Below are 13,795 nucleotides of genomic sequence, written 5' to 3'. Positions count from 1 at the left end.
GGAGGGAGGGAAGGGAGGGGGGAGGGGAGGGAGGGGAGGGAGGGGAGGGAGGGGGGAGAGGAGGGAGGGGAGGGAGGGGGGAGGGAGGGGGGAGAGAGGGGGGAGGGGAGGGAGGGGAGGGAGGGGAGGGAGGGGGGAGAGGAGGGAGGGGAGGGAGGGAGGGGAGGGAGGGGGAGAGGAGGGAGGGGGGAGAGGAGGGAGGGGAGGGAGAGAGGAGAGAGAGGAGGGAGAGAGGAGGGAGAGAGAAGTGAGAGAGGGGTGAGAGAGGAGAGGAGTGAGAGATGAGAGGACTGCTCTTTAACCCAGATTGGAGTGACCTCAGAGAGGAGTGACCTCAGAGAGGAGTGATCTCAGAGAGGAGTGACCTCAGAGAGGAGTGATCTCAGAGAGGAGTGATCTCAGAGAGGAGTGACCTCAGAGAGGAGTGATCTCAGAGAGGAGTGACCTCAGAGAGGAGTGATCTCAGAGAGGAGTGACCTCAGAGAGGAGTGATCAGAGAGGAGTGATCAGAGAGAAGTGCTGTTTCACTCAGAGAAGAGTGTGATCATGGCAGCCAGAGCTTCTCATAGTACACGTATGTGCCCCTCCGAACTGCTCCACATTTCCCATTTAGCTACTGGGAATGCGTAGGGGAATACAGGCTGATGGAGACTGGTCTATATATAAAGTCCATGAATCTTCCAAACTTGGTTGATGCAGGGTATTGAGTTTAGTGTCTTGTGTGGCCAGGACAGCGATTAATAGACACATTGTGAGATGGATGAAGTGAGGGATGTATAATCTCAAAGTGAAGTTGCTCATCAGCGACTGGTGGGAGTATTTTTCCGTCATGATCAGTGGACTTCTCAATAACCGCCAGCCTCCTTCTCATTCTACAATCGTTTTTTGGATGATTCCAAAATGAGAAAAAAAAAAGTCTGGTCTCGGATCCAGCGGTCCGACACAGAGAGCTGAACTCCTAGGGGACGGAGCTACGCCTTCCTGTCTCGGTACAGAGACGAACTCAAGAGGATGTTATCAATTAGGTAGTATATGCTACCCGTGAACCTCCTAAGATGGCGCAATTTGATTGGTTCGCTATCTCGGGATATTGGGCAATGTCCCATGATTGACAAATAAATCTCGTCAAAAAGTGTTATCTTGTTTATTAAAAAGTAAAAGTGTTGAGTGTTCATGTGTAGTATATATTAAAACAATTATTCACAATTATTCTTCGGCGAATAATTGTTAAACATGAAGCAAAGGAGAGAAAACGCGCCTCTCACCCAATTTCAGCTCTTCTGCGATCAGATTCTAGATCAGTAAAGTAAAGCTAGATTTGCAAGAATAGTAACTTTTCATCCACACCGGAGCCACTGAGAGAGGAGCAGCTGCACGGTCAAACTAACTGAGGCTCTTCATCCCCATCTGGTGGGGACAATAAGCTGTTTGGAACCCTAACCCCCACCCTAACCCTGACCTCTAACCCCCACCCTAACCCTGATCCTAACCCCCACCCTAACCCTGACCTCTAACCCCCACCCTAACCCTGAACCCCCACCCTAACCCTGAACCCCCACCCCCACCCTAACCCTGACCTCTAACCCCCACCCTAACCCTGACTCCTAACCCCCACCCTAACCCTGAACCCCCACCCCCACCCTAACCCTGACCTCTAACCCCCACCCTAACCCTGATCCTAACCCCCACCCTAACCCTGAACCCCCACCCCCACCCTAACCCTGACCTCTAACCCCCACCCTAACCCTGACCTCGAACCCCCACCTTAACGCCAACCCCTCAGATCTAACAAAATAGGGTCTGGCTTCAGATGGTTAGGGTTAGGGATAGCATTAGGGTTAGGGTTAGCATTAGGGTTAGGGTTAGGGTTAGGGGTTAGGGCTAGCATTAGGGTTAGGGCTAGGGTTAGGGGTTAGGGTTAGGATTAAGGAATAGGGATTAGGGGTTAGGGGTTAGGGGTTAGGGTTAAGATTAGGGATAAGGGTAAGGGGTTAGGGTTAGGGTGAGGGTGGGGATTAGGGGTTAGGGGTGAGGGTGAGGGTAAGGGTTAATGAAAGAGGACAACTCAATGGGAGCAGAGAGAGAGAGAAAGGAGAAGAAAATAGTTTTGAATGGAGACGCATGCTAATCCGTTTGGACACATTTATGAGGAGGGAGGAAAGAGTGAGAAGGGGGTTTAAACAGAGATAGCAGTTGTGAGGAAATAAGGGAGAAAGTCAAATGACCCACTAAGAGAACGACACAGGAGGGTAATGACTCCACATCGTGGAGTCATATTCCACGTCACTCAGATGTTAGCACACAAGGTCAACCCAATACATCGTCCACGTCCCGCTCCCACTAACCCTAACCCTAACCCTAACCCAATACATCGTCCACGTCCCGCTCCCACTAACCCTACACCATCCAAATGAGCATCAGTGTGGCAGGCTCGCTCCGCTAATGCAGCCCCACATCCCAGCTGGGACCCCTGAACAGGCAGACCCCCCAGAGCCGTCCCACAAGCCTCTGACGACAGAGAAGGGTAACCTCCGTCATCCATCCATCATCTACTCCTTAGTTATAGATATACACTGTAGATATATATATATATAGGGTTAGGGTTAGGGATATATATATATATACTGTCTAAATATATATATCTACAGTATATATTGTTAATATATATTGTATATTGTTCTTTTCATTCACAGTTATGCTTTTGATCTGAATGCATGAGAACCATGAGACAAAAACGATTCAAAACCAATTGGTACGAGCAACAGGTCTTAGCGGCTTTAACTAACAGCTTTCTTAACCAGCAGCTGTCTTAACTAGCAGCAGTCTTAATGAGCGGCGGTCTTAACGAGCGGCTGTCTTAACGAGCGCCTTGTTAAGACCTGTTAATGTAATAACAGTAATATAACAGTAATATGTATAATATGATAACACTAATATGTATAACATAATAACAGTAATATGTAGGGGTGTGAATCTTTGGCTTCAGACGATTAGATTCGATTAACGATTCAGTAGTTGGCGATTCGATTGAAGGACAATTTTTTTTTTTGGAACGATTCGATTCGATTCTGTAAACCACGATTCGATTCAGTAACTTTGAACCGAAATTCAATATCCGTGAAATAAACATGCAATAATGTGACACCCCTTGTCAATTTTACCATTATTCTTTGCGAAGCCAAAATGCTTCCACACTTTGGATTTCAAGTTTGCTGGTGCATTAACAATCTCGCTGCCGCTCTCTGCCATGTTTGAAATGCACCAGTAGAGGGTGAGGGAGAAAAAAAACTCTTGTGGGACTTCCTTGCAAGCTGACTAGCTGATGACAGAGTTACGGATTACAGAGCTGCACTTCACAAAATAAACGTGTAAACTAAGTCTTAAAACATTAATCATAATCGATTCATACGATTTAAAGCATTTACATCGATTATTGGTGAAGCCAAAGCGATTCATTCTATTTATTTATTTTAGCAGATCGATTTAGTTGAATCGGTAGGACTGACAATCGATTCATCGATGCATCGCATGAATCGTTACACCCCTAGTAATATGTATAACATTATAACAGTAATATGAATAACATAATAACAGTAATATGTATAACATTATAACAGTAATATGAATAACATTATAACAGTAATATGAATAACATAATAACAGTAATATGTATAACATTATAACAGTAATATGTATAACATTATAACAGTAATATGAATAACATAATAACAGTCCATACAGAAGTCCCCAGTCTGAGGCTGAGCCTATCGGGCCTCTTCAGCTCCTCGCTGACTCCCCCACTCCAGCCCAATGCATACCTACTCATGTACCAGATGAATGTCAGAGAGATACTAATCAATCAAACATTTGTATCTGCTGAAACTATTTAACGGATTACATTTTCCCTGCCAGAGGAACTGAAAACTTCGGTCAATATCATTAAACAAAATCTTAAAACAAACTCATAATTTTTTGTTCTTCTCCTTATCTTCCAATTAATCCATTAAACGTTTCTTTGTTTGAATCTACCTTTAAAATATAAATCCGGGACCCTCCGGATATTTTATAAAGGGAAGTCTTATCATTTTTGTCTTGTTTTCAATATTCCACATTATCTCCCTATTTAGCACTTGTATCGCAGTTTAGCAATGCATAATGGTTGGATGGCTGGTTATGGGCATCCCTGAGTGTTGGCTAGCCTGGGTCTGTACGGTCCATCCCTGAGTGTTGGCTAGCCTGGGTCTGTACGGTCCATCCCTGAGTGTTGGCTAGCCTGGGTCTGTACGGTCCATCCCTGAGTGTTGGCTAGCCTGGGTCTGTACGGTCCATCCCTGAGTGTTGGCTAGCCTGGGTCTGTACGGTCCATCCCTGAGTGTTGGCTAGCCTGGGTCTGTACGGTCCATCCCTGAGTGTTGGCTAGCCTGGGTCTGTACGGTCCATCCCTGAGTGTTGGCTAGCCTGGGTCTGTACGGTCCATCCCTGAGTGTTGGCTAGCCTGGGTCTGTACGGTCCATCCCTGAGTGTTGGCTAGCCTGGGTCTGTACGGTCCATCCCTGAGTGTTGGCTAGCCTGGGTCTGTACGGTCCATTGGGACAGAAACATGGATGGGAGGAGGTGCCACACAGGAAGTTACACACCAGCATATTTGCTCAGGTCTCTTTTCTTGTCCCACTATTGGAGCAAAAACAAAACACACCAGCTTCAGAAGGCATTTGGTCACATCCCAAATCATTGGTATCATGCTTTCTGTTCTATCTTCCCTGCCTTTCCTCTCTCTGTTCTGTACTCCTCCTCCCTCCTCTATGTAGGGCAGAGTGTGTGTATAGATGTACTCTCAGTAGATCAGAGTTGGAGGCCGTCCAAAGAACAGCTTGTCCCACTTCTGTGTCCCGTAGAAGTGGAGCGGTAACCCGTCCTCCATCTTCCTCTCCTCCCAGCCCCCAGCAGACAACCTTCAACGGAAACTGCTGGACTAACCCCGGGACAGAAGGGTTTGATACGCTGTGATTAGGAGCCGGACTAACCCCGGGACAGAAGGGTTTGATACGCTGTGATTAGGAGCCGGACTAACCCCGGGACAGAAGGGTTTGATACGCTGTGATTAGGAGCCGGACTAACCCCGGGACAGAAGGGTTTGATACGCTGTGATTAGCAGCTGGACTAACCCCGGGACAGAAGGGTTTGATTCGCTAGTTAGGAGCTGGACTACAGAGGGACTAAACCCAGAGGTCTAGAGGGACTAAACCTAGAGGTCTAGAGGGACTAAACCCAGAGGTCCAGAGGGACTAAACCCAGAGGTCTAGAGGGACTAAACCCAGAGGTCCAGAGGGACTAAAACCAGAGGTCTAGAGGGACTAAACCCAGAGGTCCAGAGGGACTAAACCCAGAGGTCCAGAGGGACTAAACCCAGAGGTCTAGAGGGACTAAACCCAGAGGTCTAGAGGGACTAAACCCAGAGGTCTAGAGCAGGGGTGCCCAACCAGTCGATCGCGGTCTACCAGTAGATCGCCGACAGATCCCAAGTCGATCGCGAGGGGTGAAAAAAAAAAAAAAAAAAAAATATTATTATTATTTTTTTTTTTTACTAAAATTAAATTTGCGCAGGACATATACGCGCGGTAGCACATGTGCCGTTAACAGCAGTTGAAAGCCGTCAACAGTAGTTACACACTCCTAAACGTTGGCATGGCTGAGGGGAAACGAGCTAAGACCTACCATTTTCACCCTGAGTGGGAGGAAGATTATTGATTATCGTTGAGAAGGTGCCGTGCGCAGACGGAATGAAACCCCCACTGAAGTCCGTAGGTTCACGATACAACCCCCCCCGTCAACACGTCAACAACTGTTCTTCACCCCCCCCCCCCCCCCCCGCTGTTGAAGGTAGGTTTGCTGGTAGATCTCGGGAGGTTGGCTACTTAGTAGATCTTAGGTCAAAAAAGGTTGGGCACCCCTGGTCTAGAGGGACTAAACCCAGAGGTCCAGAGGGACTAAACCCAGAGGTCTAGAGGGACTAAACCCAGAGGTCCAGAGGGACTAAACCCAGAGGTCCAGAGGGACTAAACCCAGAGGTCTAGAGGGACTAAACCCAGAGGTCCAGAGGGACTAAACCCAGAGGTCCAGAGGGACTAAACCCAGAGGTCTAGAGGGACTAAACCCAGAGGCACATTGGGAATAGCCTTGCTAGCATAGCATGGTAGATGGTTACTTTAAATCCTCTCTTGTAAGTTATTCTAACATAATAAGTAAAGGAAGGACAACTGTTAGGTGTTGAATTTTCAATCAGCTCTGCTGTGGTGAGTACTGATCAAAGATATAACATCTACAGATATAACATAACCTCCAGGGGGAGGGTCTGGATGGTGAAAGCAGGCCAGGCTTCAGGCTGTAAGTGGGGCATGGAGTGGCTCTGGGAGCCTATCCACGGCCACGGCAGACTGGGAGTCTCAGTGTGGCCCACATATGGGGCCGAACACCCCACTCCTACGTCTCAGAGTTCCCTCTCCACCCCATAATAATGAGGCTTCCTCTTTAGATTCAGGGGCTTTTAACAAAAGGGTTATCGTGTATGGTTTTGCTGCCATTCTTAACGCACTACATCAAGGTTAAATATGACCAATTAGATCAAATATTTCCAATCTTTTGGGATGAATATACATAATTAAATGTAGTTACGCAATAATATTTCCATAGTTAAAAGTATATTTATTATGGAATTTAATTCTTTAACCATTTTAAAACACTTGAGTGACAGTTGGACGCTATTATTAGATGAAGAGTTTGATATGACCTGGGCTGCTCTACCAAACTGAAGGCACACTCCAGACGTCACCTCCCACAGAAATACTCAACCAAAGAAAGGGCATCTAAAGAGAGAGAGACAGAGAGGGAGAGGGAGAAGCCGGAGAACGAGGCTGAGGGAGAGATGAGAGAGGAGGAAGAGATGCAGAGGGAGGGAGGGAAAGTGAGAGATGAGAGCGAGATGAGAGCGAGAGATAGGGAGAGAAAGGGAGAGAGACAGTGAGACAGAGAGAGAGACAGAGAGAAAGAGAGAGACAGAGAGACAGAGAGACAGGGAGACAGAGAGACAGAGAGAGAGACAGAGAGAAAGAGAGAGAGACAGGGAGACAGAGAGAGAGACAGACAGAGAGAGACAGAGAAAGAGAGAGGGATGCAAAACAACAGGTCCAGCTTGCTGCTCTCAGAATATCCACCACACCAAGCCACCATTTCAAGGACATCTTGCCACTTTTTTAGAAGAGTCCCAGAGCTCCAGCCTGAAGACCTGAGGCCAGAGACAATGGAAGCAGGTCACAGATATAGATATAAATATTATCTCTATGTATATGTATTTATCTATCTATCTATATACATGTATATTTATAGATATGTATATCTATAAATATACATATGTGGATATATTGCTCTGCACTGCAACGAGCAAATAACCTCCTGGCACACCCAGGCAGCCTGGATCGATGTCCCCCCCTCAGGGCTCCACGCGGTACGGGCCGCACCTGCGTACCAGTGGCCGTACCAGTGGCCATACCAGTGGCCGTACCAGGGGTCGTACCAGTGGCCGTACCAGGGCTCGTACCAGTGGCCGTACCAGTGGCCGTACCAGTGGCCGTACCAGGGGTCGTATCAGTGGCCGTACCAGGGCTCGTACCAGTGGCCGTATCAGGGGTCGTACCAGTGGTCGTACCAGGGGCCGTACCAGTGGCCGTACCAGTGGCCGTACCAGGGGCCGTACCAGTGGCCGTACCAGGGGCCGTACCAGTGGTCGTACCAGGGGCCGTACCAGTGGTCGTACCAGGGGCCGTACCAGTGGCCGTACCAGTGGCCGTACCAGTGGCCGTACCAGTGGCCGTACCGCCCCGGTCTCTGTGCCGGTGGCATCCTGCTGCCCCAGGGGCCCCACAGACTCGGTTGGAGAGCTGCAGCGTCAGGAGCGTCTTAACGAGCGTCTTAACGAGCCCCCTGGGAGCCCCCTGGGAGCCCCCCACTGCCGCTCCAGGTAATCTGGGTACGGTGTAATGAGCCCCCCAGGCCGGCCCACTCTGAACCAACAACACGTCAGCGGGTTCAGCCTCCATCACAGAGGAGAGCATTAGGCACCAGGGCGTGCGCTTAGGCCTGCTCGCTCCTTAAGTGTGTGTGTACGTGTGTACGTGTGTGTTAGCTGCCTCTATTTATTGGACGCCACCGGGAGCAGTCCCAAGCATACCCCCTCCCTCCCTCCCTCCCTTTCTGTCTGTCTGTCTGCATCCCTCTCGCTCTCTTTCCAGAGTTGACCATCGACCCCCAAGACATCCCCCTCCCCCCCCTCTCTCTCTCTCTCTCTCTAATGCGCCCCACAGCAGAGTCCCATCTCGTGCTGTGACCTGCTCCTCTCCTCCTCTTCTCCAGCTCACATTAAGGGGAGCAGAGGAACAGTACAGTGGAGTACAGTAGAGCTAGGAGGAGGGATGGATGTCTGACTCACTTTGTTCAATTGTATTATTTTCTGTTTTTATACATATATACATTATCTCTTGTGTTTGTGTGTGCATTGAGTGGGAGTCTGGGAGGAGGTTCACAGGTCACACCCTCAACAGCAACAGCAGGTAATGATTTCTGGCTTTGTTGACAAGACACACAAATATATGAGAGACAGGGTGTTGATGAGCTCTCAGACATCTCTCTCCTCTCCCCTCTCCTCTCCCTTCCTTCCTCTCTCCCCTCTCCCCCCTCCTCTCCCCTCTCTCCTGTCTCCCTTTCTTCCTCTCTCCTCCTCTCTCCCCTCTCCCTTCTCCTCTCCTCTCTCCTCTTACCTCTCCTCTCTCCTCTCCCCTCTCTCCTCTCCCCTCTCTCCTCTCTCTTCTCCCTTCCTTCCTCTCTCCTCTCCTCTCTCCTCTCTCTCCTCTCCCCGCTCCTCTCTCCTCTCTCCTCTCTCCTCTTACCTCTCCTCTCTCCTCTCTCCTCTCCCCTCTCTCCTCTCCCTTCCTCTCTCCTCTCTCCTCTCCCCTCCTCCCTCTCTCCTCTCTCCTCTCTCCCCTCTCTCCTCTCCCCTCTCCTCTCTCCCCTCTCTCCTCTCCCCTCTCCTCTCTCCTCTCTCCTCTCCCCTCTCCCCGCTCCTCTCTCCTCTCTCCTCTCTCCTCTCCCCTCTCCTCTCCTCTCCTCTCTCTCCTCTCTCCTCTCTCCTCTCTCCTCTCTCCTCTCTCCTCTCCTGCTCCACCACCCTAACCCCCTCAGCCAGTGGACGCTACGTCACACAGCCCGCCGTCATATCTCAGCACTAAAGGTGAGGTCAAACTGTAAATCTATATAATAAGGTTAGCCCAATCTGCATAATAATCCAGCCACATTGGCATCAGGACCATCATTGGAGTAAGAACCCAGCCCCTGAATGTGCAGTGAGGCACGGGGGTAGGAATTATGGCCGCATCATTTAATCAAACCCTAAAAGCAATAGTGAAGAGAAGAGCGTCAGACGTCTTTCTATTCAAACTGCTGCCTGCTTTAACGATGAAGAACACGTTTACCTCCTAATGGCTGCTGCCGGGACACCGCGACCCAGTGCTGGATGCTGATTGCAGGACATGCAGTCCATCATGAGGCCCAAGACACACACACTCACACACAACTCACAGCGGTACACATAACCATACACACACACTCACACACACACACACACACAACTCACACCGGTACACATACTCACACACAACCAAATACAACTCACACAAATACACAAATGCACATGCACACACAAACACAACCCCATACACTGGTACAAGCACACACTGCGACTCCACGCTCAGAAACAGTTGTGCTCAGGACTTCAAAGAGCAGTTTGACACACATCCACGCTACGGTAGCAGACCTAGGACCCATGCCTGTCGTAGCGCTCCAACAGACAGAGAGCTGTGTCTGTCTGCGGTGAAAGGACCTACCTCCTCCTGCAGTCAGCCGGGGGGGGTCCTCATCCACTCTGCAGCCAGCTCCTACTGTACAAGTTGTAGGAGAAGAGATGTAGGAGGGAACTCATCCAGCAGAGCATAGCAGTAACTCCTCTGGTCTCTACACACACTCCCTTCGCTGAGAGCTGCCCATGGTGAACTGTCTGTCTGTCTCTCCTTTCACCAGGCTGTTGGACACACTGTGTCTCTCTCTCTCACTCACACAGTCTCTCTCTATCTCTCTCTCTCTCAACCTCTCTCTCTGTCATTCTCCTAGTACCTCCATTGGACACTGTCTCTCCAGTTCTGCCTTGCAGAACTGTACCTCTCTCTGTAACTGTCTCTCTCTCTCTCGCTCTCTCTACTGTGAAGCTCCACCCCTTCAGCGCTCTATATGTCTCCATCTTCTCTTCTCTATGTAACACACACACACACGCACACACACACACACACACACACAAATACAACTCACCCCGGTACACACACACACACACACACACACACACACACAAATACAACTCACCCCGGTACACACACACACACACACACACACACACACACACACACACACACACACACACACACACACACACACACACACACACACACACTCACCCTTGCTCCTGTAGACTATTATTATCTCTCTACCCGGTTAACCTCCTCTCTCTCTCTCTCTCTCTCTCTCTACAAACACACATTTACATTTACATTTACATTTAGGGCATTTCGCAGACGCTTTTATCCAAAGCGACTTACAATAAGTACATTTGTCGTAAGAAGTGCATCAATATATCGCTGTCGGTACAGAAAGGATGTTCATAGAACCAAGTGCAAGTACCACAATCGCTAGGTTAATCAATTCCCCGTATTACAGACATGATAGCAGCTACTGCAGTTGCTACACAGTTAAGTACTACAACACAATACAATTCACTACAATACAATACAGTGTACAATGGTGGTCAGAAGAGGAAAGAGGAAAGGTGGCTATGCAGAGTCGAGGTGGACTCTGAACAGGTGAGTCTTGAGTCCTTTTAGTGAGCGACTCTGCGGTCCTGAGGGCGGCAGGGAGCTCGTTCCACCACTGAGGTCCCAAAACCGAGCAGCTCAACACACATACACGCACAAGCGCACACAAACACACACAGGACTTCCCCCATGTGGGTGTAGATGAAGTCGCATTCTCATCATTTCCAGGTAAAATAACGTCTCCGCACACCTGAACACTGCCAGCTGAACACCAGGAGCCTCCTCTCAGGGGCCCAGAGGGCCCCCATGGGGTGTGGCCCCAGGTGGGTGTGGCCCCAGGTGGGTGTGGTCAGGGACAGAGCTGCCCCCAGGTGGGTGTGGCCCCAGGTGGGTGTGGTCAGGGACAGAGCTGCCCCCAGGTGGGTGTGGCCCCAGGTGGGTGTGGTCAGGGACAGAGCTGCCCCCAGGTGGGTGTGGCCCCAGGTGGGTGTGGTCAGGGACAGAGCTGGCCCCAGGTGGGTGTGGTCCCAGATGGGTGTGGTCCCAGGTGGGTGTGGTCCCAGGTGGGTGTGGCCCCAGGAGGGTGTGGTCCCAGGTGGGTGGGGTCAGGGACAGCGAGGGCGATTCTACTCACTGGTGACTCAGTTAACCCTACTCTTGAAGCGGTCTGCGAAACGTTGTGATTATAGTTTAACAGAACTTCTGAAGTCAAAGGTTGGGAACCACTGATGCAGAGCACGTGAATATGCTGAGGCATGTGCGCGAGAGAGAGAGAGAGAGAGAGAGAGAGAGAGAGAGAGAGAGAGAGAGAGAGAGAGAGAGAGAGAGAGAGAGAGAGGAGAGCGAGTCAATGAGTTGCAATTGCATAATAGAAAGATGGAGATAGAGGCGTTAACATTGATGTATTAATAAAATATTGAGATGTCAAGATTCATATTATATATACAATTTGGAGATGCTAAGATTATAATTATTTTTGTATAATATTGAGAAGTTAAGATGCTATTTATGTTATTAGGATAAGTAGCATGATAAAGACAGTACTTCAAATGTACAGAGCAAATTAAAAATTATAGAATTGAAACCTGTGATATTCACTGTTAAATATTAACCCCAGGGAGAATATATAACAGAACTCTGTTCAAGATTTCTGGTTCTTTAGAAATATACACTTCATAATGCCAGATGACCGACAGATCAATGCATTGGTGATCTCTAGTGGCCATTACAGGTAACTGGAGACAGGGACGGCTCATCAGCGACAATTTAGACTAAGTGACCATTTAAAGAATCAAATATGCGAGTTATTTTAGGTATTATCAGTTGATCAGTTGATTGATTAATATATTTATCTGAATATTTCTAGAAATCTCCGTGAATTCTTTTGCAGTAGAACCTTGACGCTGCTCCACTCCAAACAGAATACTTGAGAACATAAAATATCAGATCTGGGTTCTTGTGTTAATATGATTAACATAATAATAGGTGTTTGTTCCTGTTCGTTTTATCAATGATAACATGAATGATGATAGTATCATACTTTGTGATACTTGACGAAGTGGACGATTCTAAGAAGGCTCCAGCAGAGGGCAGCAGTCACCCTGTTTGTGCCGGATGAGACGAGTTACAGGTTCTACAACCTCTGTTACCAGTACCCCCTGGTCTAACAACACTTACCCTAACCCCAGTCTAACAACACTTACCCTAACCCCAGTCTAACAACACTTACCCTAACCCCAGTCTAACAACACTTACCCTAACCCCAGTCTAACAACACTTACCCTAACCCCAGTCTAACAACACTTACCCTAACCCCAGTCTAACAACAATTACCCTAACCCCAGTCTAACAACACTTACCCTAACCCCAGTCTAACAACACTTACCCTAACCCCAGTCTAACAACACTTACCCTAACCCCAGTCTAACAACACTTACCCTAACCCCAGTCTAACAACACTTACCCTAACCCCAGTCTAACAACACTTAACCTAACCCTAGTCTAACAACACTTAACCTAACCCTAGTCTAACAACACTTAACCTAACCCTAGTCTAACAACACTTACCCTAACCCTAGTCTAACAACACTTACCCTAACCCTAGTCTAACACTTACCCTAACCCTAGTCTAACACTTACCCTAACCCTAGTCTAACAACACATATCCTAACCCCAGTCTAACACTAACCATGACCCTAGTCTAACACTAACGAACCCTAACGAAGTTATGATCAAAAAGTCCCATCCGGTTCCGGCTCCGTGTGTTCCCCTGTTCCGGTTTGTTGGGGTTCAATGTGTTCCGGTTCTGGTTGTTCTCCGGTTCCGTTTGTTCCAGTTCCATGTGTTCTCTGGTTCCATGTGTTCTCTTGATCCGTGTGTTCTCCGGTTCCAGTTCTGTGTGTTCTACTGTTCCGGTTCCACGTGTTCTCCGATTCTGTGTGTTCTACTGTTCCGGTTGCGTGTGTTCTACTGATCCGGTTCTGTGTGTTAGACTGTTCGGGTTCCGTGTGTTTCTCCGGTTCCGTGTGTTCTACTGATCCGGTTCCTTGTGTTCTACTGTTCAGGTTCCATGTGTTCTTCGGTTCTGTGTGTCTCCGTTAGCAGCGATCGATGCGCTGCCTGGCAGCCCAGGCAGACAGAGAAACCCGAGCCAACCAATCAGGGCAGACGTTGAGTCTCCTGCTGACAACACACAACGTTTATCCTCTCTACCTTTTATTAGACAAGATCAGTTTCCACAAACTTCTTTTATCAATATACATTGGTGACCAAAAATAAATAAATAAAAATAAATGAAGAAGAAACAGTGAAACCAGTAAGAATCCTAACGTCTCTTATTATACACTGGGAACAACTGGGGCAGAACTGGGAATAACTGGGGCTTAGCT

Source organism: Gadus morhua, chromosome 18 (genome assembly GCF_902167405.1).
Source record: "Gadus morhua chromosome 18, gadMor3.0, whole genome shotgun sequence".
NCBI lineage: Eukaryota > Metazoa > Chordata > Actinopteri > Gadiformes > Gadidae > Gadus > Gadus morhua.
Note: the sequence above shows the minus strand (reverse complement) of the source record.